The sequence below is a fragment of the Pecten maximus genome, chromosome 5, assembly GCF_902652985.1.
Source record: "Pecten maximus chromosome 5, xPecMax1.1, whole genome shotgun sequence".
Classification (NCBI taxonomy): domain Eukaryota; kingdom Metazoa; phylum Mollusca; class Bivalvia; order Pectinida; family Pectinidae; genus Pecten; species Pecten maximus.
Genome location: NC_047019.1, coordinates 26911041 through 26921791, shown reverse-complemented (window position 1 = coordinate 26921791; position 10751 = coordinate 26911041). Strand labels below are relative to the sequence as shown.

Here is a 10751-nt window from a genome sequence, read left to right as displayed (position 1 = left end):
ATGGATGTTTTTAAGTGCTATCACACTGAAATGATGGACCACTGATGGATGTTTTTATAGTGTTATCACACTGAAATGATGAACCACTGATGGATGTTTTTATAGTGCTATCACACTTAAATGATGGACCACTGATGGATGTTTTTTAAGTGCTAGCTATCACACTGAAATGATGGAACCACTGATGGATGTTTTTAAGTGCTATCACACTGAAATGATGGAACCACTGATGGATGTTTTTAAGTGCTATCACACTGAGATGATGGACCACTGATGGATGTTTTTATAGTGCTATCACACTGAAATGATGGAACCACTGATGGATGCTTTTTAAGTGCTATCATACTGAAATGATGGGAACTTTAATGGATGCTTTTATAGTGCTATCACACTGAAATGCTAAACCTGGACATAATAGAATGAGAGTTTCACAATTTTCTTAGAAGAAATAAAAATAAAATAAAAATAAAAACATACAAAAAAAACAGTAATAATTTTCTTGGAGGGGGAAAAAGTACTGAACTATATTTATTTACTGAGGTTGCAGTTGGTAAACAACGCTAGGTTTGTAACAATTCCTTTGAACGAGTAAAAATATAATGAGCATTCTTGTGACCTCTTACAATGATAAGTAAAAACAACACCAGGTTTGTAACAATTCCTTAGAATGAGGAAAATGATATAGTGAACATTTGTAACCTCTTAAAATGGTAAGAAGCAATACCAGGTTTCTAACAATTCCTTAGAATGAGCAAAGATTCTAATGAACATTCTTGTGACCTCTTGAATTCAAGTGGGTGACTCTTGAAAGTAGGGCCATCAAGTACTGTGTTGTGTCAATTTGACTGGGTCTATATTTACATGGCATTTTGTTGTAAGATGAGGTCTATAAAAGTGGAGTGGAAGTTTTATCACTCCCATGTCAAGTTATGTTGACCTTTTGTGTTGATATGCCAATAAATTCTGATGTATAATGTAGCCTTGCTCAAGTCTCTTTATAAGTTTTAGGATTCCAAACATTGAATTTGAAATATTTGAACTACATGACTTGGAGGTTTCATTATGATGATATAATGAAGTGAACTTGGTCAAAGTCAAACTAAAAATCACTTGACCAAAGCTAAAGGCCATCAGGTCAAGGTCACATTCAAATTTGCTGTATTTTGATTTGAAAACATTTTGGTTTGGAAAAATGAAGTAAATTTGGTTGTAGTCAAACCTAAGCAGTCATATGTATCAAGGTCAAGTTCATCAGGTCAAAGGTTAATGTGAAATTTTGTATCTTTCAACTGCTATACATTTTGTTATGATACTATGGAGCAAAGCTTTTTTGTTATCAAACTAGAAGCAGAAAACTACCAAAGGTCAAGTTCAATGAGTGAAAGGTCAAGATTAAATGACGTATTTCCATGCTAGTAATTATTTTGTTAATATACTATTTTAAAAAATGATTAAAACCATCAGATTATGTAGTTCAACCTTGTGTTCATTGATTATATTTTAGCCAAAAATTCAAGATGGACATGATTGCTTTGGTTTTGAGGATGGAGTGGAGCTATGTTATCAGTGAATACTCTTATGTTTTTGATCCAGAACCTATGGTTATTGCACCAAACTCTTTGAAATGTCATTCATTAAAAGTACATCATGACTTCAGGATAGAAGTATTATGTTATTCCACATACTGTTTGCTGCGATCCTCTGAAGTGTTTTTGATAATCCTGGAATCTTTATTGCTTGCTGCAAAATACCAACAAGCGTTTTGTATGGCATGCAATGGCAGCTTAGTGTACAAATGTGACCTTGAACAGGAAGTGCGGTGCATTCCAGCGACAGATTATGATCTGTCGTAATACGCGTTGTACATGGCTGCTTTACAAGCATTGTATCGCATGAACATGTTAATGTTTCAAGACATGCATGAGTCGCATGCAGACGTAATCAGAAAAGATTTCAGTTAGAATTGAATGTATTTTAGATTGCATTTGTAAGATCTTCTATCATTTGGGCTATTTCCTGGAAATAATCTATAGCTCTGTGTACACCACTTCATTCATTGATCAAAACAATACCAGACTGTCATGTCTTTAAAGAAGAAGATAATGCGCAGTTGTAATTGTAATACATTTGTATATTCAAAGGAACAGTACAATTTACTCTCTTTGAACATTCTTAACAATACAATTTACTCTCTTTGAACATTCTTAACAGTCTCTTTTTTTAATTTCTTTCCATTAGATACAAAATGCAAGATTTTCTCAAATTGATGACATGCTAATCTATGGATGTAAAGATAAATATTTGTGATCCTCCTTATAATAAGTCTAAAGGTAGCAGAACAAGAAAATATAAATATCAAATAGTCAAGAAAAAAAATAGAAATTAGAGGTTAATATTGTGATGTTTTACTCAATTTTATATTGAAAACTTTCATATATTGAGACATCAAATGGTTATGCTGAAGATTTCTAAGAATTAAAGGTTAAAATTTGATTATTTATAAATTACAATAATGCTTTTGTTTTATCACTGCCTGGACTTCCTTTCCATTACCCAAATTTTCTGTGAGATACTAAATGGAGCTTGTCACTGCTTCTATAGGAAAGAATCATCGTTTCATAATCATGTTTAGAAATCCTCTACACTTCATTGTCAGATGTAATAGCACAAGTGGAAATCAACATCTCAGGGGAAGATGAAAAAAAGTTATGACAAATGAATGGGCAAGCTGTTGAGCTCTAGGGAAATATTAACTCAATGTGTTTTAGATTTCAAGAGTATCACTTTCTCAAAAATTGTCACCTCCATAACTGATGTTTTATTGCTACTGTAGGAAGTATTTGGCAGATTAACAACAAAATCTATTTGTATTGCTTTTGTTTAAAGACTGGATGCTACCCAGTAGTTATTATGTACATATATTATAATAGATAGTATGTCGGAAGGGAAAATACTGATGTTTGTAGATGGGTGTGGTACTTATTAACCAACTGTTTTGCCATTGATGGTTTTAGTTAGTAGTTCATACTGAAACCTAAAGGTTAAGTTTATTTAGAAGAGAGAGTAACCTTGGTAATGTTGCATTGGGAATGCAACAAACAAGAAAATGGAACAAAAGGTGTTAGCTGTCAGGGAGAAAGTTCAAAGGGTTTTGGTAAGAGAGCTGTTAGGGAGAATGTTTAAAGGGTTTTGGTAAAAGAGCTGTTAGGGAGAATGTTCAAAGGGTTTTAGTAAAAGAGCTGGTAGGGAGAATGTTTAAAGGGTTTTGGTAGGAGAGTTGTTAGGGAGAATGTTTAAAGGGTTTTGGTAGGAGAGCTGGTAGGGAGAATGTTTAAAGGGTTTTGGTAAGAGAGCTGGTAGGGAGAATGTTTAAAGGGTTTTGGTAAGAGAGCTGGTAGGGAGAATGTTTAAAGGGTTTTGGTAAAAGAGCTGTTAGGGAGAATGTTTAAAGGGTTTTGGTAGGAGAGCTGGTAGGGAGAATGTTTAAAGGGTTTTGGTAAAAGAGCTGTTAGGGAGAATGTTTAAAGGGTTTTGGTAGGAGAGCTGGTAGGGAGAATGTTTAAAGGGTTTTGGTAGGAGAGCTGTTAGGGAGAATGTTTAAAGGGTTTTGGTAGGAGAGCTGGTAGGGAGAATGTTTAAAGGGTTTTGGTAAAAGAGCTGTTAGGGAGAATGTTTAAAGGGTTTTGGTAAGAGAGTTGTTAGGGAGAATGTTTAAAGGGTTTTGGTAAAAGAGCTGTTAGGGAGAATGTTTAAAGGGTTTTGGTAGGAGAGTTGTTAGGGAGAATGTTTAAAGGGTTTTGGTAAGAGAGCTGTTAGGGAGAATGTTTAAAGGGATTTGGTAAGAGAGCTGTTAGAGAGAATGTTCTAAGGGTTTTGGTAGGAGAGATGGTAGGGAGAATGTTTAAAGGGTTTTGGTAGGAGAGTTGTTAGGGAGGAGAATGTTTAAAGGGTTTTAGTAAGAGAGCTGTTAGGGAGAATGTTTAAAGGGTTTTGGTAGGAGAGTTGTTAGGGAGAATGTTTAAAGGGTTTTGGTAGGTGAGTTGTTAGGGAGAATGTTTAAAGGGATTTAGTAAGAGAGCTGGTAGGGAGAATGTTTAAAGGGTTTTGGTAGGAGAGTTGTTAGGGAGAATGTTTAAAGGGATTTGGTAGGAGAGTTGTTAGGGAGAATGTTTAAAGGGTTTTGGTAGGAGAGCTGGTAGAGAGAATGTTTAAAGGGTTTTGGTAGAAGAGCTGGTAGGGAGAATGTTTAAAGGGTTTTGGTAGGAGAGCTGTTAGGGAGAATGTTTAAAGGGTTTTGGTAGGAGAGATGGTAGGGAGAATGTTTAAAGGGATTTGGTAGGAGAGCTGGTAGGGAGAATGTTTAAAGGGATTTGGTAGGAGAGTTGTTAGGGAGAATGTTTAAAGGGATTTGGTAGAAGAGCTGGTAGAGAGAATGTTTAAAGGGTTTTGGTAGGAGAGTTGTTAGGGAGAATGTTTAAAGGGTTTTGGTAGGAGAGCTTTTAGGGAGAATGTTTAAAGGGTTTTGGTAAGAGAGTTGTTAGGGAGAATGTTTAAAGGATTTTGGTAGGAGAGCTGTTAGGGAGAATGTTTAAAGGATTTTGGTAGGAGAGCTGTTAGGGAGAATGTTAAAGGATTTTGGTAGGAGAGTTGTTAGGGAGAATGTTTAAAGGGTTTTGGTAGGAGAGTTGTTAGGGAGAATGTTTAAAGGGTTTTGGTAGGAGAGTTGTTAGGGAGAATGTTTAAAGGGTTTTGGTAGGAGAGCTGGTAGGGAGAATGTTTAAAGGGTTTTGATAGGAGAGCTGTTAGGGAGAATGTTTAAAGGGTTTTGGTAGGAGAGCTGTTAGGGAGAATGTTTAAAGAGTTTTGGTAAGAGAGTTGTTTGGTTTTGGTAGGAGAGTCAGCAGACCCACCAGAGAAACAAGAAGTGAGGTAACAAGGCTCTGGAGGTGATGTAATAACACAATAGCTTGATATATTGTTTACCCACAATGTGCCTTCTGTATAGAAATATATTGGAAACTGGGTAAAACTTTTCAAAGCACAGTCAACTTATCATATGTGAAAAAAAATTCAAAGCTGGATTTTCTTCTTCTTCTTTCTTCTTTTTTTTTTTTTTTAACTTCAGCTTAACTTTCTATTTCCCCATCTACTATTCCTGAATTCAATCACATCTATTCTGCTGGAAACATGTTTTGAAATAGAATTTTCATTGGAAATAAGACTATTGGAATATACATGTAAATTTTGTTCTAAGCTGCTTGGACTGCAACAGATTGGTAGCAGCTATTGATATTAACTAGTGTGATTGTAGTGTTTTATCTATACTTGTGTTGGGCTTGTCCAGGATACCGTCTCTGCCAGTTTGGGAAATAAACCCACATTTTATCAGAAAATGTTGTTAAATTTTATGTTTGAAATTGATTTTCTGTTTTTATGCCAATTTCGATCACCAGATTGAACTCTTGTGATTTTTTTGATAGTTTTGATTTGAAGGGGTATATTGTTATTGCTTTTATGAATGACGTGTTTCCTAGTTATAATCTGTACTTGAATTTGATCAATGTAGCAACATAAAAGATTATTTTTTTCAATATTTTCATCTGTAAATAATGGAAAGAAGGACACTCCCCATCTCATTGCAACCACCTCCCAACTGGGGGCCCCTCCCAGCCCCTATCCCCACCCTCAACTCCACCCCTGCATGCATACATAGCCTTTATTTGAACACACATATTTATTGTCTGTATGCTATCAAGACCACCATGATACTGAAGGTTGTCAAAATGAATTACACAAACATATTTTCAAATGTGTTTTTACAGCCTTATCAAAAATAGATATTCTGTCAGTTTATCATAAGGACTAGCTTACTCATTACTGTGTTAAGCTCTTTTGTGATGTCGGATTTAGGTTTTAGGAAGAGAAAATCAGAGCTTCTTAAGTAATCTCCATAGCATGTGTGATTCAAACATGACTGAGACCAAGATTGTGCACTATGATTCACATCTATGAATGTTCGTAATATCAACAACTGGGAGTGTGCAACCCCTCTCATCTGGTTTCAAAGCTTATACAAGAGATTGATTTTTTCCCCCTGACGGGTACAAACTGAAAAACAATCGGCTTTTAAAATCCATGTATTGTATTGTGTAAATATTGTGGGAGTGGCAGCACATATTATGGGATGTTATATGCCATATGTCAATGTGTGGGTGCCACTCTGTCATTGTTGTGGTTATATTATTTATAATTAAGAACTTCAATGTTTGTTTGTTTGCTGGATTTATTGCCCAAGAACAGCTAGGGTCATTTAGAGGTGGGGTCTCCTTGTAGTAGTTGGTGTCTACCTCACTGAACAAGATATCCGTCACATGCAAAACATGCACCCAAGACCTTCATCTGAAGTTATGTGGCCGGTGTTCTAACCGACTGAGCTATTGCAACTGGAACTTTTCATCTGTGTATAGTTACTTCACATCAAATTCATTCTGGTAATGAATGATATAATGAAAAAATATGTAATGACTTTATACAAAACTTTAACTGTATTAAAACTGAATTAAATTCATTGAGTGATGGATCACAATTGGTCTCTTTGTTGTTCACCATAGATAAGTTGAAAAGATAAAGATATTAATTTTGTTTGTAAAGGGAGATAACTTTGAGGTGGATGACCTTCATTTTGTTTTAGAAGGGAGATAATTGGACTCTTTACATTTTTTATAGGAGGTATTAATGATAACGGAGAACTGTCTTGGATTTCTAGTAAGGAAGAGTAAATTGCTGGAAACAAACAATCACCTTATAGTCATATTTGTTAAAGGGAGATAACTGTTGGTTTGCCCATGTTTATTTTTAATCAAAATGACATTATTATTCTGTTTGAAGACCACCACAGATTTGTATACCAGGAGATAGTTGGATCCTCACTTGATTGACATAAACAACCATTCTTTTTTCCCTATAGATGTATGGTTAGCTTATATGTAACAATGTAATATTGTCAAAATGTTTATCTCCAAGTAATAAAGATCATAACAAATCAAACACAATCACATTTTGGGGTATAATAGAAAATATTTTTGAAAAAGTATGATAATAGGGAACTTGAGAAAGATAATCCTTTTAGAAAGATCCTATAAGAATGACAGAACTGACAATAGTTGAAATAGAGTTTCTGTTCATATCCTGGCTTCTGCTCCAAGTCACTGAACTGTTTCATTTTAATGAGCATACAAAACGCAAGTGTCTGACTGTAACATTTCCGCAACCCATTTGGAAATCTTCTCCGACATTGTTAGCTGTCAGGAAGACACTGTGTATAAAGCCTGCACCTTTAGGCCAGCTGTTTCGGTTAGACATTTTTTAAGATTTGTTTTTTTTCCTTCATTACTCTGGCACCTTGGGAGCACTTTATGCTATCTGTGTATCATCAACACTGAATGGTGATGTATTAACATTTTATCTGCCGGCTGTTGTGTCCAGCTTGTTTCTATCTTCTAAAATGACCATAACTTGGTCTAATTTGCCAAACTACAACATAACCCTTATGAATTTGCAGCATGATCACAGCATAGATGCAGTATGAATGCAGCATGGAATTGCAGCATGAATGAAGCATGACTGCAGCATGGTGCCTAATTTACCTCACTATATATTCTTACTAGTTAAAGCATGATTGCAGCATGTTTCAATTATGCAAATTATGCTGGGATCATGCTGCATTTATGCTTTAAGGAAGCATGGCCGCAGCATGATCCCAGCATGGTCTGTGAAGCATGATCCCAGCATGGTCTGCAGCATGATCCCAGCATGGTCTGCAGCATGATGCCAGCATGGTCTGCAGCATGATGCCAGCATGGTTTGCAGCATGATGCCAGCATGGTCTGCAGCATGATCCCAGCATGGTCTGCAGCATGATCCCAGCATGTTTCAATTATGCAAATTATGCTGGGATCATGCTTCAATCATGCTTCATAGCAGCATGGTTTACAAAATCAATGAAAATCATGCAATAAAAACTTGAAGAATACTTTTGTATTACATTTTATTTGGTAATTAACATGGTATAAAACTTTTCATACAGGCTGTTTTTTCTAGTTCAAACATTTAAAACTTATCAATGAAATGAGAATGTGACAAAACAAATTTTAATTCTAATTTACCCATGGTACTTATTTTATTTGCCTCTTATATTCTTTTTCTCAAAACTTCCATCACATATACAACACAGCTATCTTTTTCTAGTACAATTTTCAAATACAACTAATATCAATTCATCCTAGCTAGAAGTGGTTTGTTTCAACAAAAATAGTCAACAAGATATACAAGTTCAATGTCAGTACATACTACAGTATGTATTTATAATTCTGTGTTTTTTTTCTAAAATAGTAGGAAAATAGTACAAAATAATATTTTCCAGCAGAGTTATAGTAGGATATGTATACATTTTGTCACCGATGCACAAGACTGATTTCAGACAGTATACATAGTTTCCTCGAAGTAGCCCAGATGTACTGGAAACTGTTTTCATGTGTCCGTAAACTTAAAATAAACAAAAACAAGCAACAGTCAATGACTTCTTCTATCGAATCTAACCCTATTTCTAATAAACTGTGAAAAGATTATCATAATTTTGGAATCAATTCTAAATACTGACTAAATGAAATGTTGATTGACAATTTGAACAATGGTGTGTTGTTTGATGTAGCACGTACTGTAGTGATATATCTCTGTCACTGTCCCCGGGGATTTCAATACAACCAAGCTTGAGACGACTATATTATATTTTTTGCTAGTACAACAAATAACTAATAAGGATTTTTAGATTATATACATAATTTTTTTGGGTATATATATTAATGTTTACACTTTTATTATGAAAGGAAATGTTGTATACCTCGACAGATAACATATCTCGAATAATCTTAATTAATGTGAAACATAAACTTCTTCATTTCTCTTCATTCCTTTCTGCTTTGTGTTAAGTCAATGCCATCAATTTGGACCACAATTAATGCATGCGGTGTTCCTCATTCCAGAATGTACTGCATGAAGACTCAGTCTCTGTTGGAAGAAAGAAAGACTTTTAGAATATTCTTTTATTTCAAAATTAGAATAATTGTCAAGTTTTTGAAGATAATGTATGTATTTAACTTATGTACTTTTCATGATCACTTTGCTTTCATTTTCATTATGTTTGCTTTGGAAGCCTTTTTATCAAGAAAATTTAAGCCAGCCACACAAAGCTACAAAATAAAACTTGCCAGGATGACTTAATTATTAATTAAATCAAGCTACTCCCGAATTCTCCATCAGTTCATATCAATGTGAAACTGCAATATACTATACATAAAACAATGTTACTTACTTATAATTCATCTTAATTCACCTATTTCATTTAATCGTTTCAATTTGATGCAATAATCTGCAAACATCGATCCTCAAAAGAATGTGGAGGTAAAGATCTTTCACGAAAGGTTTCATTATCCAAAACACAAATTTTCCTCATCATTGTTTGTGAATACGTATGTACGTCATAATCATAACAAGGGTTGTGTGAGTGGGGGGAAAATGCAATTTAAGTCGGGCCGAAGATCGTTAATAATAAATAAATAAAATTGAAAACTTACGATTGTAACACATGGATCGGTACTGCGTTTCCTTCGGCCGTGTAATCTGTGATAAATTAATCATCAAAACCCTGAAATAATAAATTATTAGGTATTATTGATATGAATAGATCTATATCAAATTCATCGTCGTATAATGTGAAACGATGTCAGAACGTGAAGAAGATTATATAATTAAAACTTACCCTGTCTCGTAACGATGTTTGTCGGTAAAAATATGCATCGGTCGTCAAAAACAACGAGAAAGCTGATATTCATTCGTCGGTAACTTGAAGTAAGTCGATCTTCTTCAGTAAGACTGGAAACAAACTTCGTTTTAAGGCTATCGTCGTGTTTGTTTATACTTTTCTTCTGGAAATAAACATCCGGTGAATTCAAACATGGCTATCAGACTTCCCGCTAAACTCGTGTGTGTTGCATCATGGGATAAATATTTTACTGCCAGAGATTAACACGATTCATTTTTACTTGTGCGTGTTTTTTATTCTAAATCATAAACTTCTATTGTGTCATACTTTTAAGATAAATATTACAGTATTTAATACTTGCATCGTGCACATTTAGATCGCACGAGCTCGAGGAGCACTCTCGTCACATCTCGGGAGCAAGGTAAACAAACGAGGTCATAGGTGAACCGAACGATAAACATGTAATCTGACCAGAGGTTTTGGCCTCGTCTGTCATACGCCTATTGTTTAATATGGATGTATTTTCAGACGAGGAACCGACCAATGCACGTTTTCTTTTTATGTTCACGATTTCAAATAATTCAGATTAAAGTACGGGAATATCGTCTGTTGTTAGTAAACTCATGTCGAGGTCGAGATCATCACAGCGCTTAACTTCAATATACGTTTTACAAGGAAGCGTCCGAGTGACAACATAAGTTCGACACATGTTTATTGGAGTTTATAGCGATGAATGTTGTGTCAAACACGACGTGATTTCGTATGCTATTATCAGATGTAATCTTAACACCGCATATATCCAGAAAGTATGCGATACAAAGACAAAGAGCAGGTGATTTTAATCTTATTTGATTGAATTAAAAGCGATATTCCAAGCACATGTGTAACTGTTGGTAGAGTGACCCCGATTTTGTTTTGGCGAACATGTTAC

General features: G+C 34.8%; 1 long non-coding RNA gene across 1 annotated transcript; it reads right to left on the bottom strand.

The window, feature by feature from the left end:
- Nucleotides 1–8872: 8872 nt before the first annotated feature.
- Nucleotides 8873–10544, bottom strand: LOC117327694. The gene is made up of 3 exons (XR_004532710.1): nt 9818–10544; nt 9633–9703; nt 8873–9066 (listed from the first exon to the last, which is right to left on the bottom strand). It is a non-coding gene; the product is annotated as an uncharacterized LOC117327694 (long non-coding RNA).
- Nucleotides 10545–10751: the final 207 nt, after the last annotated feature.